Below are 21,840 nucleotides of genomic sequence, written 5' to 3'. Positions count from 1 at the left end.
AAAAAAGTTGCAAAAAATGTATAAAAACCGCATAACCCCAAATACACCGCAAACATCTGGGTTCACTTCCCAAGGAAGATGTAAATCGATAGTAAGTATTATGTGTAGTGAAGCTAACGTGTATTTACGTACATATGTACATCGGTAATTTAATTCTAAGATTCTAGATAATAATATAGTAGGATAGTATTTTAAAATAAAGTGATATATTTTTTCTTCTTTTATTACCGATTTTCTATTATCCATATATCTATTTTTTTTATACAATTCAAACAGTATTCGAATGTTTATTATAAATTAATTTTCAGCTAAGAATTGGTATTTATATTTATATTAATATTTTATTTGTTTTAAAGATTTTAAAGAATAGACGTGTCATGATTTTATATATATATAGAATATTTTCTCTATGTACATAGAGAAACAATATACATAGAAAACTTTTTCTATGTCTATATGTACATATATAACTTCAGTTTCAAAGATATATACAATATTTTTCTAAAGGAATCCAAATTTAACTTATTTCAATCTATAAAATATTGAAAAGTTACATGATATAATTGAAACATTTTTTGTCAATAACTTTCTAATAAATAATGGATAATGATTAAAATCTTCTACAGATTAATCACAATGATGATCTTTATATGTCAAAATGATTTTTTCTGAAAATATTATTTAATAAATTTAATTGTATAATTTTTTAATTCTTTTTCAATTTTTTAATTGAGTCACAGAAAAATTAAATTAATAATCATTTGATTTAAAACTTATGTATTGGAAATCTATAAAAAAATAAAATCAATCAACTTGACTTCTAAATATTTTTATTATATGTTATTAAAAACCATTGATGACATTGTTCTTCGAAAATCTTATATCCTATGTCCTTTTTTAGCAACAAAAATTATCAAAGAATGTTAGAAATCTTAATAACAGATTCAATAACAGTACAAAAACTAAACTAAAATTCACATTTATCTATTTGACGCTGAAGTCGAATGAATAAATAGGAGAAAAATATACATGATAATTGCTAGACCGATTTCAATGAAATATTTCAAGATCAATATACATAGAAAACTTTCTCTATGTCTATATGTACATATATAACTTCAGTTTCAAAGATATATACAATATTTTTCAGAAGAAACCCAAACCTAACTTATTTTAATCTATAAAATACTGAAAAGTTACATGATATAATTGAAACATTTTTTGTCAATAACTTTCTAATAAACAATGGATAATGACTAAAATCTTCTACAGATTAATCACGATGATGATCTTTATATGTCAAAGTGAACATCGTCGAAACTAACTTCTTTAAACATTCTCTGAAAACCTACTATAAACAAAATGATTTCATTATATATCTCTCGAAAATTATATACGAATAAGAAAAATAGGGAAGAATCGTTTAAAGTATTTCAAACTTATCAAAATCGAAGCGAAAAAAATACCTCCCCTCTGAAATCAATAATTCTAAAAATATTACAAATCCATTCACGTAAACACAAAACACATCGAACTAAAGAATATCAAAATACAAAAGTAAAAAAAGAAAATCCCTTTAAAAGTGAAAACTCACGACTAGAACAACAAATATACCCCATAGAACCGATTCATTCTTCACGATGAAAACGAGATGAATGCCGCGTGTGTCGAGAGAATCCCTGTTTCAGACGCGTCTGAATCCTTTGATAACGGGGCAAAAGGCTTAATTCCCCCAACCCTCCCCCCCCTCAGCCGACGCACGAATTTTTTTCCAAGGCCTCCCTCCAGTTTGTCGAAGGGTGGTTTCTATAATTGCGAGGGTTACCTATCGTCCTCCCTTAACGAGGGATAAAAGTCTCCTCTCGTGTCGGTGTTTCGCCTCCTTTTCCACCCCCGTGAACGTACGTCGACCCTGACATTTACCCGAACGTTCGAAACTGACGGCTTAATTGCGCCAAAGGGTGGCCCCTCGCATAATTAATCACGAGAGAGAATAAAGGCTCTGTTTCGAAGTTCGAGAGTGGAAACGGATCGATTCGTGCGAAAAGAGATGATGAAGGAATTCGATAGTGAATATTTTTGGTACGAAGGACGAGGATGGTTTATTCTTGGATTTTTGGGTGTTGATTAAATGTAGAGGGGATGATGACGTCGTAAAGGGAAGAAAATTATTTTGGATTATTTTTGGTTAAATTTTTTTGTAAAGTAAGCATTTTATTTTTTGGAGTTTTAGGTGTTGATTAAGTAAGAATTGATGATATAAAAAAAGAATTTGGAATGAATATATCTTTAATAAATTCTTCCTAAAGAGGAGATTTTGTCTTATTCTTAATCTTTTGATTAAGTGTAAAGAAGATGGTATAAAGAGAAAAAGGGTTTTTACTAAAAAAAAAGAAGATTTTGTTTTATTCTTGGATTTTTGAATGTTGATTATGATGATGAAAAATGAAGCTGTAAATTTATTTGCTACAACATTGATATACATCATAGATACTGGACATTTCTTTAATCTAGACATTTCTTTTTCAGATTATAGATAAATATAAATATCATTGTAATTAATTACTTAACATTTTTTAAAAATTTTCTTAATTTAAAGAAAAATAATTTATCATAGTACAATAAGTTAAATTTCACAACAATGTATGATTAGATGGAAAAAGAAAAAGAATAGTTAAATCATAACTAAATTATTAAATTTTAAATTGTCAATTTTTTCTGCAGATATAATTCATAATCTAATATTACTTCATTATGAGAGAAAAAAATAAATTCATTTGTTCTCTTTTCATTCTAGAGATTAGATTTCTAACCTGAATGTCAAGTTGTTTTTGATCCAGACTGTGCGTCAATTGCATTCTGAAGGGTTGCCATAACCTATTTTTAGTTATAATTATTTTTGCAATGAATTTTATAGAATGTTTATAAAAGGTTTAAACTTAATTATATGTATTAATTTATAAATAATTTATATTATGTTTTGAAAAATTTATTTTTAATTTGTTTTCTCCTCTGTTAAAAATATTCTTTTGATATGAAAGATATTCTATTTAATTATTATAAAACTGAAACTCAAAACAATTTCAAAATTTCTAAAATTTCTAAAATTATAAATTATAAAATTATATTATTCTTGTATTGTGTTTTCAAAGTTGTTTTGCATCAAATTAAAAAAGATTTTAAGTAAAATAAAAAAAAACATTACATTAATTATATTAATTAATATCAAAAATATAAATTACATATATATATATATATTTATTGTAATGATGGCATAACAGAAAATTATATACAGTTTCAAAAACAACAAAAATATCTAAATATTAATTCCTATATTAGAATAATACATTAAGATTGAAAATAATATATTTTTAAAAATTCGCAAGATTCTATAAAAAATTTCTATCTATTTGTATCTATAGAAAATAAAATAAATAGAAAGTAAAATAAACAAAAATTCTTTCAAAAAAATTGTAAATATTTATTTTTATCTATTTTTAAGCAAATATATATATGCAACAAATTAATACATTTCTCTTTAATTTTTATTTGAATTCAATATTTAATCAATATTTTCAAAATTTAAAAATTTTAATAATAATATCTTATATTCATGTTATTAGAAATAATATTACATAATTATAAAAATTAATAAAATGATTTACTCACTAGAAAATTTTAATTTCATTTGTAAATATATAAATATATTTAATATTTTTACTTATTACTAAATGATTTTTTTTTATTTATGGAAGACATATAATTATTAAAATTTATATATTTATGGAAATAATGTTTTTAAAAAGTCATATAATTAACGACTAAATATTATTATTAAATTAATTTTAAATTTATAGAAAAAAATCTTTTAAAATATATATATTTTATTTTCAAAATTATCTCACAATATTAATTTTCAATAAATTACAAAAATAATGAAGCTTTTAAAAAACCACATAATTAATCAATCAAAAATAAAATTTCTAACCCAAATCTTATTCCATTCGCCATTTTGACTTATAGATCCATTTTTCAAAAAATTGTGCTCAATTTCACGATATCGATTTCCCCTAATATTTTTACAATTTCGATAACACATTCTCTTGACCATCAAAAATTGAAACCGCGAGACATAGAGTCGCGAAACATAGAGGACAGTAAGAGAAGAGGGAGGTTCCTAAAACGTCGTTCCCTCTTAAAATTAATCCATGAGGGTTGCAAATAGCCTGTTTGACGAGCGGCCAATTCTCTCGCGCGAATCGCGTGGATGCCATCTCCCTGCGTACTTTCGCCTATTCTAACGAGGAGAACATGGAGGGAAGAGAAGAAAGAAAAGCAGACAGATGGTATAGAATCGAATTTTACTTGCTCTATGAACTCTGGAAAAATTTCCTTAAGATTTGACTTTTATGATTTGTGTTTGCATGTGAGGAATGTAAAATTAATAGGACTTAATAGGAGTATAAAATCAATTTAATTTGCAGATATATCAATAGTATATAATATGTAATATTATAGGAATAATAGGAAATTGATTAAATTATATCAAATTGTAATAGGAAATGTGTCTTTTGTGTGATGAATATAAAATTAATATAATATAGAATATAAAATTAATTTTGTTTTGGAAATATTTGAAATGAATTAAAATTAATAAGAATTAATAGAAATACGAATCAATTTGATTTGGCAATACATCTATATACAAATATAATACTATATGCATACAGTATTATAGAAGAATAATGTAAGAATAATAGAAATTAATTAATATTAAATTATTATTAAATTATAATTAATTATAATTAAAAATATATTATAAAAAATTATATATAGAAAATGTATCGTTTACAATGATAAAAATATAAAATGAATAGGAAATTAATATAAAATTAGATAGGAAATGTGTTATTTATGATGAGTATAAAATTAACAGAAATTAATAAAAATATATAATTAATTTAATTTTTTATTGTAAATTAGTCTTTTTTTATTTATAATAAACAAATTTTTTGAGAGAGATTGATTAATTATCTTTGAATATTTTAGAAATTGACAACTTATAAAACAAAGTTAATTTTTAAATTAACTTGAATTTTAACTTAAAAAATAAAAATTTTTCAAATTATAAATTGAATTTATGTTGTAATATATTATATATTTTTGTTGTTACTTTATGTTTATGTTGTACGTAACTAAATTATATTAATCATATAAATAATTAATTTTTTATCAATATATTTTTTTTATATTTTTACTAATAATTTATTAGACATATAAATTTGATCGTATATTCATATTGCAATTGTAACATTTAAAACAATATATTAACAAAAGAACAAAACAATGATATTAACGAATAAATCTTATATAAATAATAATTAAAAATAATTGAAAAATAATTATTAAATTTCTTTATAATTAGAATAATAAGATAGCAAATGATACATTATTTAAGTTATTGTTCTAGATTTCTATTGTCTTTCTATATTATATATTATTCTATTCAAAAAGAATTCATCTCGATTTTATCTTCTCTAGTAAATAGACTTCAATTCGAGCGAGAAAAGTTATATAAGAATGCAGATTTAAACAAAGTAAAGGTCACAACAAGTTGGCCAAAGTTGACCACTCTTCGCAACGGATTATAAAGACCTGCGAAATTATAATTTAGACAAATAAAAACATTTATTAATCCCTAAATTCATTGAAACAAGATAAGCTGGATATTCAACAACAATTATTGAATAAAATAAATTTATAAATTCGATTCTATGTAATATTTTTAGAAATGTAATAAAAAATACTTTTTTATTCAATATTTCTTCAAAATAAATAAAAAAGATATTATAAAACTATTGCTATTTTTCTGACAACAAAAGAAAATCCAGAAAAATCTGTCTCTCTATTATATATGTTATACTACTGTACAGTAGTATAAGTAACCATTTAGTTTCTCATTTAGTAAAAAGAGACAAATTTATAAGTCTTGCTTCATACAATATTTACTAGAATATTCTATTTTTTTTTTATTGTAAAATAGATACAAAAAATAAAAATTGTATTTTATTTACATTAAAATATATTCATAATAATTTTATCGAACCAAACATTTGATATTAAAAAATTTTCTTTAATGCACAAAATAAATAACAAACATATCAAAAACTAATACTAATTTTCCTTATGGTAAGAAAAATTGGATAAAAAATTCTATCCAAGATACAAATTAAATCATTAACCTTCCCTACATCAGAAAAATAAGAATCCCAAAAAAATCTCTATTCAAAACACATTATTATTATTATTATTATTATTATTATTATTAAACATCATTGATTCTCGTCATATAATTACAAAAATAAATAAATAAATATTCCTATTCAAAAATATTCCTCTTCCTGTTTCCCATTCAAACAAAAAATTCAAACGACAACGAAAAAATAATCAAGGAATAAAATCGAGTCCTATACCAATGTCTATCCCGGTTATAAAACGGAAACTGGCTACGAATCTTAAGTGTCACCGTACGGGGCACCCAGTGAGAGTAGCCTCAGTTCGCGCCCCGTGGCACGAGAGGAACCTTTTCCAATTGACGTCATAGACGCACTCTTTTGCCTTTTTTTCCCTCCCCTTTCGCCCTCCCTGCTTACCACCTTTGGCGGTGCAACGGGTTAAGAATACAGCGTGGCGGGATTACTTTCGGCCTCTGTGTTGCAACTGTGTTCTGCACTGGGAATAGCCGGTGGCCAGGGCTGAATTAACAGCCGCTATCGAGACTATACAGGGTGTTAACATTATTCGTGGGATATGTTTGACAGGATGGATCGGCAAAACGAGTACGAAAATAAGTTGGAAATATATATGAAAATTTCGGTTTCAGGTTTTTATTTATTGAGCTACGAGAAATTTAAGTTTGAGTTAGATTAAGTGAGATATAGGTAGAGTGGGACAGTTGTGCGACAAAGATAGAAATGTTTTATTGGAGCATCTGTCTCGCTTCTCGTGTAAAACGAAATTTCTTGTAATTTAATAATTAAGTCTCGAGCGATGTTTTTATTCGTATTTGTTTTAAAGAAATCGACCTTCTCATGAATATAGTAAAATCCTTATATGTAAAATAGCTTCTGTGTATTGTAATGTTATTGTTTGCAGAAAGTATTATTATTTACTTATATATTGTATTTCATAATTCTTGTGTTTCTTAATGAATTGGTATTAAAATACACAGGATGTTAGCATATTTATAAGACACTTTTAAAAAATTGAAATAGGAAGATTGAGGTTTATTTATAAGCGTTAGATGAAGAGAAAATCAGAGAATAGAATACAGATAACTGTGTGGCGAAGATAAAAATAATACAAATTTAAATTGCTTATAAATTACTTAATAAATAAGCATCAATTGACATTTTTGTATATCATCTTTTGTGTTTGTTTCTCTATAATCAATTCTTCAAAAATATTTTACAAATATAACAATATTCTATATAAAACCATTAAAAATTGTTATTTGCAATATTATTATTATCTATCTCAATGAAATAATTAATTTTTTATAGTTTTAAATAAAATATATACACAAGATGTTATATTCATGGAATCTTTGATTCTGTGGTCAAATCAAATACAAAAATTTCTTTTGTCAAAACACGAATATTTTGATTGAGGCTTAAAAAGATGATCAAAAGAAAATAGAATTATCTCATTCTATCTTCGTCTAAGAAAATATGTAAATAAGCATTAATTATTATTTTTATACATCAACTTTTTTATATTTGTTTCGACCTCTAAATTCGACTCTCAGAATATATTTCATGAGTATAGCAACACCCTGTATATCCGTGTTTTAACCTTCCCCTCCAACGATTCCCAATTCCACGCTCTCGAAATTCTTCTCCCTCTATATCCACGTTTTCTGCACGCTTTCATCTCTTGCGTTTTTATTTTTTGTGCTTTTCACGGTTTTCGTTGCCATTCTCTTTTTTTTTTTTTTTTTTTTGAAACGTCGCGTTTCGTTTCTATGAATCTACATACGTGATTCTTTCATCAATTTCGAAGGTTCTTTTTACATTTGTTATATTTTGGTTAATATAGAAGAAATCGATAGATATAAATAAAAAATATAGAAATTTCGTACGTATACGTTTTAAAATAAGAAATTATTACTTTGTGACAGGATTATTAATTTTACGTGAAATAAAAATGTTTGCAAATAAATTTCGAAATCGTATATGAAAAATAAATTATGGTCAAAAGATTAATTCAAATGTTTGAATGATTATTTCATTTCGAGTAATTATTTTTAATTATTATTTAAAATAATAATAATAATGAAAAGAAATAATAAAGTTGTTGATATATGAAAAATATATATTAAGTGAAGAAAATATAAATGTAAAAAGATGTTAATTCTAATTTTTTAAAATCTATTAGTTATATAATAGTTGATTTTTGTAAAATTATTTCGTATATAAATTCAAGTGAAATCTTACAGTGAATTTTTCAATGATTAAAATATATTGATCTTGAGATAAAGATAAAAAACCTCCTTAAGATAAAAGTCTAATTTTGTTGAAAAGTTGTTGCTATTCAACTTCAATTTCATTTAAGGTTTTATTCTATACTTTGATCCATTTAATTTCGTAGAAAGGAGAATGCAATTTAGAATCTTACTGTTATCCTGTAAGCCAAAAAACGAACAACTTCGCAAATAAATTGGATTTTAAATTATGCTTATTTAGTATCCTAAATTTTTAAAAAATTTTTTGTTGAAAAAGTTTTTCACAAGAATAAAAAAAGGTAAGATTTCTTATAAATATAAGAAATGAATTAATTATATTTGCCTTTAATTAGATAATATAACACTTATCATTAATAATTTTTTTGATATCAAAAATTATAAAAATCCATAAAAATTTATTTCTCCATTCGACACTATAATATAACCATTCAATTAATTCAGAATTACTAAGAAAGAAAATTTTCAAAAATCATTTCATTCCACGTAACAATAATATAACAATTATCAATAATATCATTCAATAACAATGATAATGACATATTTAACAAATTTTTAAAAAAATATTCACCAAAATTCTACGCTATTTAACCTTAAACTTAATTAAACACCATTAAACTTAACACCACATCTTCATCTTCGTATCAATATAATTCAAAATACAAATTTTTAATTTTTCACGAATGTGAAGTCATAAGATATTCGTTTATTTTTAAAATTTGAAGTAGCGCATAAATTATACCCAAAATAACTGAAAATAAAAAGTCCCTCTATTCCCCATCTTAAAACCGCAATATCAGAGGATGTTAATACTCGTGTCAAGGGAAGCGGATGGCAGACGGAAGTAGCAGACGGCTGCGGAGACGATGGCCTATACGAACACGGAAATACTACGTGATGTTGGCATGTGCATAGTTGAACCACGCATACATGATATACACACGTGTCTCTATGTAAAATACGGTATACTAGCCGCGTGTGTATCTTGACACGGTATAGATATTTTTGGGTGTGAGACACTGAGCTTTCTTACAGCCCGTCTTTTGACTTTATTGCATATACCGTGTGGTTCGAGTGTCGTGAGAACGAATTCGTTCCACTTCAGGATTATGGAGCATGCATACTTTTTATCGTGAATATCGAGGCCTGTTACACGATAATTTATCAAATGAATCGAAAGAAAATTTTTCTTGGGAGATACCAAAATTAAAATTGAACTTTTGAAAAAATATCTGGAGAGTGGTATATTTGGATATGTTGTAAATTTATGTGAAAATGATAAATTAAAGTGAAAAATTCTTTATGAAAGTGTGTCTCTATTTACACAGGATAAATGAATTGCAAAAATTATAATATATATTATAAATAAAAATGTGTAATAAAGGAAGAAAAATAATTATACTCATTAGAAATAAATAATTATTAACTATTTAAAATGCTTTGTATGTAAATATTCATTAAAATCAATCAAATTAAATAAATTTTTCTTAAAAAATTATCATAGTAGTTTTTCATCTCAAATCTATAAAGATATCGAATATTTTTATAAAAAAGATTTATTTCTTTTTTATCCTTTCTTGAATATTTGAACAATTAATTATACTTTAATATAAAATTTATATTACTTTATGTATGTTTATTCTACAATATATAGGCATCAAAATTAAAATAGAAATTATAACATGTAAAAATCAACAATAAAAGAATAGTTGAAAGGATAATGAATTCTGTGATGCAGATCAAATTATTTTTTTATAAATATATTTTCCTTTAAAAGCATTCCACTTTTCACAATCAATAGCTAACTTTATTTAAATGTAAGAATAATTGTTACTTTTCCATAAAAAAATATTGTAAATTTTTATTCATATTTTTGTAAAATAAAAAAGAAGAAATAAAAATTCTGTTCATCCTATAATATATTAAAAGATATTAATAAATTTATGAATTAGAATTTTTCATCTATCTTTAAAATTTTATAAATTTTACAATCTATATGAATACAAAACTTTTATAATAAACTTTTATTTGAATTATAATAGATATTTTATGCGTTTGTTCAGACATCAGAGCTTTGTTATTGAAAGTTATTTTTACATTATTTGTTCACAACGTTTATAAAGAGAGCAAGAACGTATTTAGGCCACGAACGTTATCTTACTCCTTCAAATACTTCATCGATGTCGATATGTGATATAAAAATTATCCAAATCCAAAAGATTAATCTTCTATTCAATTTTAATATTAAAACTGTACTGTGATATCTATTCTAAATCACTCAAAATGGTATTATATATTAATTTTAATTCAGTAGTAAATATATTCTCATAAAATAAAGATAAAAAGTACATAGATATGCATCTCGATCGAATATAAAGAATTTTTAAACTTTTAAGCAATCAAATCTAATGCAGTAACATGAACTTCTATAAAAATTTCAATAACCTCTATAATTTTATCTATTCCCTTTCATTTCATAATAAAAACTTTTATAAATATCATAAATCGAATTATTTGCTATATATTGATATATCTTTTGTTCCTATAACTCGAATTCAAAAAAAAATAAAATGTTTACAAATGAAAGTTTATTTTTGTAAGTCAAACATCATGAAACATTATTATATTTCTATATATTATGTCATTATTCTATGTAATTCGAAATATATAATAATATATTACAACATATATATTATTAAATTATTATCATTATATTTTTTTTTTAATTGTATAATTGTTTCGAATATTCGAAAACAAAATAGATATTCACGACATTTTCTTCTCTTAAATTTTTATAATTAGAAAAATATTAATCCTTGTGTAATGTATAATTGTATATCGACTTTGAATTTTATTGAATCTCTTTAAATAAATCGAAATTTAAATAATTCGAAGATTAATTGTATATATTGAAATTTAAATCATCAATGTTCAATTATATCAATATAATAAATGATTTCTTGGTTATAATATTTTAATATTAGTATAAATAATATTATAATAAAATATAAAAAAAAAACTTTCTACAGATACAATATAAAAGGTAACGAAAATATTCGAATACTTTTTTTATTTTTAACATGTGTTTGTGAATACACAGAATCTTTTAAAAGAATAAAATCAATGTTTAAAATTTCAATGCGTTTTCAATTAAAAAATTTTTAGACAAAATATTATTTAGAACTTGGTGAAATTCTGAAATTTTAAAATTTAATTTGTAATTTGATTTGAAAAATTATTCGTAAATTATGTGTAAGTTACATTACATTCTGCACATATACAATTTTTTAAAAGAATAAAATCAATGTTTAAAATTTCAATGCTTCTTCATTTAAAAAGCGAAATATTATTTAGAATTTGCCAAAATTCTGAAATTTTAGGATTTTGATTTGTGATTTTATTTGAAAAATTATTCGTGTAAAAATTATGTGTAAATTATATCACATTAAATTATATATTATTTAAATCATAATTTAAATCATAATTTTTGAGTTAAATAAATTATCTTGTAAAATACTTTCATGGATTATCATATATACTATCTTGAAAAAAATTGAGAAACGTGTCATTTTCACGGATTGACATTCTATCATGCGTTTCTCAAGAAACGAGCAGATGGGATGCAAACAATTTCGATCGAGATTCGATTAAACAAAAAACGAAATAGACAATTTTATGCATACGCGATCAACCAGAAATAAAGCTGTATCAGTTTTCACTACACATTTTGATTCGTGCTATTCACGAGTTATTACTTATTTATTTAGCATAGAATTAATTTAGACTACTTCCGGTTGCGAAAATAACAGATTGCACGATTCGATTTTTAACCCTTTCTAACAAAAATTTTTTCAATTTCAAAAATTGGAATGATTTAAATATTTTTCTATGATTTCAATTGGTGTCAATATGTTTCTAAAATTATAAAATGATAAATGGATTCTTTGCTATTGAAATCATATGTAATTTTATAATAATAATTTGATAATAAATTAATAATTTTATGATAATATTATAATAATTTGAAATCTAAAATATAAAATTTATTTGTAATTATTTCCATTACTAAAAAAATATTATAAAATATTATTTTAAACGTTAAATTTAGAAATTTTCTCAATATAATTTTTATAAAAATCATTAACATTTTCAAAAATTAAAATCATGTTCAAATTTTTCAAATATTCTATTTAATCACAAAGTTTTATCAATTTTATGTAATATTATTATTAATTATTATTAATTTATTAATTTAAAATCTCTCAACAAAAGAATGCACATTCATTTCAATATTATAGAGATTAAAAAACTGAGTAAAAAATTTTATCATATTTTATTCATTTTATCATCAATGATTAATAATAGTTATTGAATTGGTAAAATTGAATGTTTTCAATCTTGAGTTCTAATAAATTTATTAAATTTGAAACTGCCTTTGATTTACATCAAAATTAAAAAAAATAATTATTATTTTATTAACAATGAACAATTTATTTTTTTATTAATCAAAAATATTGTCTCCTATTAGAAGCAAGATATTACACAAAATAGTAATCTATATTTTTATTGCATGAAATAATCCAAAATCTATAATTAATATTATATCTGTAACTAATTTATATTACAAGATATAGAATTTCTATTTATGTAATAAATAAAAAATGAATCTATTCAACTCTCGTTTTGCTACAATATTTTCAACTATAAAGTATACATATTCAATATAAAATATGAAATCATAATCAATACGATTCACTATCATTTTTCAAAATGATATCCAACTCGAATTTCATTTACAATTTTTATATTTCTCTTAATTCCTCAATATTATGTACAATATATTTAAAATAAAAAGAAATATATAAAATTCTCTAGAAAAATCATATACTTAAATAAAAAAACTCTAGATATATATAGAAAATCATATCTCCCCAAAACAATGCACAACTCAAATTTCTTGAACGTTTCACTAATTTTATACAAAATACTACACCATTCGCTCGCAGTTTCCAGATTTCCATCAATTTTGCAAGGTCTTTCCAATTCAGGTACGCGTCCTTCGTCTCAGCTGACAAAGCGCGTCGCTCAGGTGACTCTTGCACAACAAAATCTCTTTTCTATCCACCGCGACCTGCCTTTAAATCGCAGCCAACGTTTCATAGATTTTCATTTTTTTTTCCTCGTTGCATAAAAGGGTCGCTTTAAAGCGACGCGCTTTAAAGGCCGTTCATTGTGCAACATTCGAAGCTCCAGCTTGGAATCAGCTGGGCTGAGACGCGTGGGAGGATTCTCGCAGTTGAGATTTATAGATCTTTCTTCTTACAGAAATCTTTCGACCGTGTCAATAAGCTGAAACGTCATCTAATCTTTGGAGCAAAGTGATCCAAAGGTTTTGTGAATCTAGGGACAAGAAAGATTATTGGTTAAGAATTTTGATTCGTTAATCAGAAATTGTAAATTGTTTGAGATAAGAAGAAAATTTTTCATTTTAATGGAACTTCAACAAAATAGAAAATTTTAATGAAATTTTGAATTGAATAATGAATGAAAATATTTAATATGAAGTAAATTTTATATAAAAAAAATTATTTTGCATATTTTTCATGGTTATAGAAAGGTATTAATTATGATATCTTTACTTTATAAATTTTTATTTATTTTTATTAGCTATAATTGATATTTTAATATTTTATTTAATATTAATATTTTTTAATTATACAATTCTCATAGTAATACAATTATTCTAAAGAACTCAACACTAATATCATTTTTGTAGCTAAAATAAATATACATAAAGTATTTAAAATCTTTTATAGTATAATTTAGAATACAATATAGATATTAGAAAATAGAAAACTTTTATTTATATATAAATTACATTTAATTACATTTAATAATATATAAAGAGGAATAAATTTTTATATTACAAAAGTATTTGGATTTTTGGATAAATCCGAGAAAAAATTATTTATGACAATTTTTTATATAATTTTATTTGATTTAATATTGATTTTGAAAAATAAAATATTTTTTTTAAACAATTTGATCACGATAAAAAATATTTTTTTATGAACAAGTAAAGCTTGTTTCTGCAGCAATTTTTAATTCTTCTATTTAAGTTTATTATTTTTCTTAATGATTATTTTATGGTTCATTCAATGTATAGAGATAGATACATTTTTGTAAAATATTCGTTACTTTGACAATATAAATTTATGACATGCCTAAATATTTTTGAATTCTAAATTCAAAATATATTTTCTTTAATTTATCTTATAAAATATAATAAAAACATTTTTAGAAGTAAAAACATATATTACATATAACATATATTGTATCATATCATAATATAATTTTTTCAAAGAATAAACTCAACTGCATTTTCTTCTTTTATGTTACAAAATATGAGACAGGTTGCAAAGTTTTATAGCATATTGAAACAACACTGTACAATGTTTATTTCAATTCACGATTTAAAGTTTCATTTAATTTTCTAAATGGATAAGGTAAGTCTGACACGGAAAACGTATATACTTCATCGATCATGAATCTCGAACCAACTTCTTACTTTGTTTCCACTAGAGTTTACGGTCCAGCGACCAGCTGTAAAACTTCTCGCAGTTAATAACCAAGTTTCTCGAACTTTTGTGTGCATTTAATTTCCCTTGGAAAAGTTTTCGAAACTTTTCCCAAGTATTCGCTTAAGGAAATATGAAAAATTTGCACACCTTATTAAGCGATTTCTCGTTAACGAAATGATTGCATAAATCGGAAAGAAAAGTTTGTAAATATATTTACATCAATTTTAAAATAATTATAAATATATGAACATCTCCTGACTAATTATAATGAAAATATAAAAGTTTGGAAATGATAATAATTAAAATATTACTATCTCACTATTATTATTATCTATATCGCCATCTTAATATCGCCATTTATCGACAATATATGAATCTTGAATTAAATTTAATTAAACTTATCCACATTCTATTGGCAATGTTATGAAGAATAACATTTTCTAAACTTGGTAATCTTTCTAATCTAAAATTTTTTAAATTATTCATAAATTACGTTCTATATTATTATCTAAATATAAATATAAATATTAAACTCGACTTATCCATATTTTATACTAATATAGATCATTAATTTTACAAAAAGTAATTTTAAAATTCTATTAATTCTCTGAATCATTTATAAATTAAACACTTAAATTAAATTCAACTTATCCATACTTTAATATAACCATCATCTTACACGAATAGCAACAAATTCACTCATAAATTAAAAATTCAATTTAAATTCAACTTATATATATTTAAATATCATCATCTACCAACCTTAAAAAAATTAATCTTCCTAAAATTCTTTAAAATTCTCTACACTTCTAAATTAAGTATTCAAATGAAATTATTCATATTTTAATAACGCCATCTATTAACAATCTAACCAACAATAACTTCCTCGACTCTAGAACTCCCTAGACCAAGTTAGAAAATCCAAACTAATCATTCGAATCACTCTCCAGACGTATCCAACTACGAAAAATTAATACTCATTGATACTCCTTTTTTATTCTCATTACATTATTATTGTCACTACAAAATGATCAAATGAAATTGAACTTCATATATTTTAATAGCGCCGTTTCTACCGCACTTTACCAATAACTCCCTCGATTTTAAACACAAGTTGGGAACCCCCAAACTGATTACTTGAATCACTCTCCAGACGCATCTAACTACGGAAGGTTAAAAACCCTTCTTTATTACTTATTGCTCGTCTATAAATAATCCCGTGGTGTCGAAATTACTCAGTGACCAACTGGTTTCATGCCGCGCTGTCCCCGGTCGCATCGGTCGGAATTAAATTTCCAAATTCATTAGACACCGTGCCGTGTCTCGTGACGCACGAGACGGTTCTCTTTCCTCCCTGTCTTTCATCGGCCCGCCTCGTCTCTCTCTCTCCTTCTCCCCACTCGAAAATGGCCACACGCAGCCGGCATAGCGTCTTCTAGGTATAAATACACATGAGAATTGGGTCGCTGCCCTGAACCACAGTCGCTGCATCGTCTACGAGGCTTTCCTTCGCCGCTCCCTCCCCCCGGAAGTCTTACCTTTGACCTCATCCACGTCGCCACGTTTCCACTGCTAATTAATCACACCGGCTTGCAACGGTGATATCGATTATGCCAACAAGTCTCGACCCAAGCCTCTTTAAATTCCCTCCATTCCTTTTATTTCTCGCTCTTTTTGAACCCGTTTTCTCCGATTTTTAATTCATGGGGAATTTTATTGATCACGATGATTTTCTCATGGAGAGGTGGTAATAGTGGTGATTTTAATCTCGAAATATTAAAGGAATTGTTAGAACGAATTGTTAGAGAGTTGTTTGAATTTTAATGAATTGGATTTGGATTTTTTGATGAAACGTGAAAGATTAGAGGGTAAATTTTCTTCTCGCTGTTTAAGAAAATTATTATGCAATTTTTATTTTTTTGCTCTATCCTAATATTATTTAATCCTTTTACTACGATGTTACATGAAATTATATTTCTGTCGATTTATATGAAATTATCTAACTGAAGAAATTATCTATCTAATTAGATGAAAAAATAATAAATTTGTAACTTTATGATTTTTATGTCGTATAACAAAGATATCTAACAGTAAAATGAATATATTTCATTTTTTTCTATTACGTAATAAATATACATTTTTTTATTTTATTATGTAAATAAATAAACATTTTCATATTTGTTATTAATAACAAAAACATATCTTAACCTATAAAATGAAAGTTTATTGTTTTTAATTGTTAAAAGCTGAGTGTTGCCATATATTTAACAAAAAAATAATTATTTCAAGAAACTTCAAGAAATATATAACTCAAGAAAAAAAAATGAAGTCTCAAGAAATAGAAGAGATAAGAGAAAAGAATAATTATTTATATTTTTTATAAATCTCGGGAAAATAATAAGAAGGCAAAAGAAGTTAAGAAATTATCATCGATATATTTCAAATTATTTATATGAGAAATTAAAGAATTTATGATATCAAATGATATTTTTCTTAAAAATCTTACAGAAAATCTTACATATAAATATAGATTATATAGAAGAAATAAATAAAAAGTTCTCATAAAATGAAGAACCATAAAATCCAAAAATGAATGAAATTCAATGAAAATTTTTTTCAAAAATTCGGAAAAAATTCATAATGCAAAAAAAGAAAGAAAATTTTTTCATAAATACATCTAAAATCTGAAAATTGTGTAATATCAAGAAAAAGATTACTATAATTCTTATGATATTTTCCATAAATTTACACAAATCTTTAAGAATTAATTTTTAAAAATAAAAAAGAAAGAGAAAAAATTCTTAATCTTAATCATTTAATAATTAATATCAAGAAAAAGAGTTAACTTCAAATTTGTAAACATTAACTGATGTGCAATAAATATTATCTAAGAATATTTACTATATACATATTAAATTCTAAATAGATTTATATATTTATGAAATACATTTATGAATACATTTCACGTATGAAAACCTAATATTATCTAAAAATTTATAGAAATTATCAAAAAATTAATTTAAATAAACAAAATCATTTCAATACTAAGAAAAAGATACTGTACTAATTTTCATAATATTAGCTAGTTAATTCAAAAAAACGAAAAAAAATAAAAAGTTCTCAATCGTTTCAATAATACCAAGAAAATTTTCAAAAATTAACGCAGAAAAATTAAAAAAAAATCCTTAAATTATTTCGATTAATTACTTAAGTTATACCATTTATTCTCTATATAAATACTAAGAAAAAAAATATATATATATAACTTTATATTATCTATAACTTTCATATTACCATCTAACTCAATTCACAAAAAAAGAAAAAAAAGACAAAATATTTTTAATCCTAATCGTCTACTTAAAAAGAATCATTCTCTCATAATCATTATTCTCATAATATTATTCACAAAACAAAATAAAAAAAAAAGAAAGAATAAAACATCCTTAATTTTAAATCGAATCGTTCCATTACTATGATTCTCATATTATCATCCAAATCAATTCACAAAAAAAAAACAGAAACGAAAATAAAAAGAAGACATAAAACACCCTTAACCTTAATCGTCTTGATATTTAAATCGAATTGTTCCATTAAGTCCACTCGCGTGACGTCGATTAGATAATATTACAGAACCGCGCCGGCTACCTTACCAAGGATTTGTGCGGACCTGCAGTCGCGGTTTTACGGCTATGAATCCCGAGAGCCGTGTGTCTGCCATATGACAATAACATCTGTGCCCCACGCCAAAGTATACGCGTACCTGCGCTCGAGTCCGCTACCACGTATAACACCATCTTGCAAGCCCGACCGAGCACCACCACCGTACGAAATGAAATCGAAAGGTGTTCCCTCACGGCGGGGTAAAGAAACGCAGCTGGTAAAATATTTGTACGGAAGGGAAACGTCTCGTTTCGCGATTGTCGATTAATTAACAAGGCTCGGTGATCTGTTTGCCCGAATGATTCGCGCGGACTGGCGAGTTATATGCGGTGTTGGATTCCTTTGGTTAGTGGATTATGAAAAGTAAATTGTGTTGGTGAGCTATGTTGTTCCCGATGTCGCGTCTTTTTCTCTTTTGCTCTGTGGAAGTGTTTTCCTTGGATGTTGGATAATTAGTTTTAAAATTGGAAATTTAAAGATAGGTAGAATATTGTTTTATGTAATTAAGGATAATGTAAATTAATAGAGAAATATATTTTATATATCTCTATAAAACTTCTGTTTATAGGATGTGTATATAGTGTACAAAAGTTAATAAATATTATTTTATGTAATTAATGATATGTAAAAAAAATATATTTTTAAAACTTTTGACCATATATATGGTGTACAAAAGTTGATACAAAAAAGAAATTGGTATGTAAAAATGTTCATTGTAATTTATTTTTTAAATAAGCAATTTAATTTTACATTAAACAAAGTATAATGGAAAACTTTCTTCACTTTCGCGCCATATTGCTTCTAATGCAAAATTTAAATTGCTTATAATTTAAAAAGTAGTTTTAATAGATAATTTTAAATATCAAATTTTTCGCTTCTTTTAATTTCTAGAATCTCAGTTCTAACATGTGTATATCTAAATTTCTTTTATATATATACAATTTATAATTAAATCGAAATAAAATTACGTCTTTTTTTACATGTACATGTATATAATCTAATATCAAATTATGAAAATTTATAAATATTGATGATATAATTAGATATGGAGTGATTTTACATAAATATGTCGGAAATTATTTTATTTGAGACTTCGTTTTAAAAAAAATTTCCTGTATATTATGCCATATTCCATGTACCACATATAGATCAATTATGAGAATAAATTATGTTTATAGAGATATATTATATTTTAAAAAAAAAAATCTTCCCTTTATTGCATGAAAATGTTTTATATATGAAATATAGTAAAAAATTAAAACTTTTTGTAAATATTGGTTATAAGTATTAATTTGATAGATAACAATTTTTTTCAAAAATTTTAAAAATATATAAATAAACATTTTATATATTTTAAAAATTTTTGTATATATATATTATATACAATTATTTTTTATAATTACGTATAAAACATATATACAATTTATAATTAAATAGAAATAAAATATTTCTATATATATTTTTATGAATAATCTAATATATATGAATTACACAAATTGTATAAGTATATAATATCATATAATTATAATATGAATTTATATATTTGTACTTTTTTTTCATTAAAAAAAAATGTATATTTTTAATTTTAATTAATTATTTTTTACTTTATTTACTTAAGAATATAAATTGATTAAATAATTAAAATATTTTAGAATATGTATCTTACAAACTAATCATTTTTTAAAAATTTTATTCTTATATTCAATTGATGCAATTATAAAATGTAAAAAATTAACTTAATTTATTTGAAAATTCTCTTTAAACCAATTATGTTTCTCTCTATATATCTTATTAATTGTAACTTCTTGCAATTATACAAATCATCTTATATTATATATATTGTTATTTATCATCTAATGTTTTTTATATATTTTTTAATTAGCATTAAAAAAACAGTTTTTAAAAATTATAAAAATTAATATCTTTTAACTTTATAATGCAATATTTTATAAATATTTCTTCAAAAACTTACTTTACATTGTATTTAACAAAATTTTTATATATATTTTAAAAAATTATAATGAAAAAAATTAAATTAAAATGTGATTAATAAATAATGACGTTAAATTAATAAGAAAATTAATTAATTGATATAAAGAAGTTAGGATTGAATGAAAAAAGTGTGAAATGATTTACTTATTTTTTCATATATAATTTTATATATATCTTTAATAATAATTTTTTTTCATATAAATTATTAAATTTCATTTATTAATCAGTATTTTTAATCAGATATGATTAATATAACAAATAATATAACAAATTTTTCACTGGTATAAAAATAATACTTCCTTTATTATCGATAACGTAAATTACAAATCTCCTACAGATGTCACTTATGTACAATCGATTTGGATGTTCGGTCGGTAAGAAAGGAAGTATATTTGCATCTCAATTTCGAGAATCAAATATTTTAAGAAAATGCATATGATCTAATATATTATATTATAATTATATTTAAAATTTAATTTCTTTTTTTGACAAAGTTTCATCTATATTATCTTATCTACTAAAATAATAATTAATTACTTAAACAGCTATTAATATATAATTACATAACAAAGCTTTCATATTATCTTTATTTATATTCATATTTTATAGGAAAATATAAAACTTAAAAACTATAAAACTTAAAAATTCATAATTAACAATAATAAAAAATTGTTAATTGTTCTGATTCATTTTCAAATGATTCCGATACCTATAGAACGTAAAAATTTAGATAATTCAATGGCAAGTAGAATGATTTAAACAAAAAAAACAAACAAACAATAAACATATTGTATATGAATAGAAGTTCAGAATTTTTACAACGATAAGATACGAAAAAACTTTAACCGATCGACTGAATTTTAAAAAAAAAACGCTATGGCGATAACGATCGTTTTGCGCAGATTCAACCACTGCGGTAGTTAAATCAACAATCGATGATGGCCAAACAGTAACATCGAAACAACGAAAAAAAGTATTATAAAAAAATAAACAATACCGAACACGGAGATGTCACGTAACACGATAACACAGTAAACGAACCAAAAAGCGATTCTACAATCGCCGTGTTACATCAATGTGCCCATT

General features: G+C 23.8%; 1 protein-coding gene across 1 annotated transcript in view; it reads right to left on the bottom strand.

Moving 5' to 3' along the window:
* The window catches only part of LOC108002637 (protein neuralized), a 176,156-nt gene that overhangs the window by 153,910 nt on the left and 406 nt on the right, over nt 1-21,840 (bottom strand). The window lies entirely within an intron of this gene.

The sequence above is a fragment of the Apis cerana genome, linkage group LG12 (genome assembly GCF_029169275.1).
Source record: "Apis cerana isolate GH-2021 linkage group LG12, AcerK_1.0, whole genome shotgun sequence".
NCBI classification, from domain to species: Eukaryota; Metazoa; Arthropoda; class Insecta; order Hymenoptera; family Apidae; genus Apis; species Apis cerana.
Note: the sequence above shows the minus strand (reverse complement) of the source record. Positions and strands in the feature narration are given on the sequence as shown.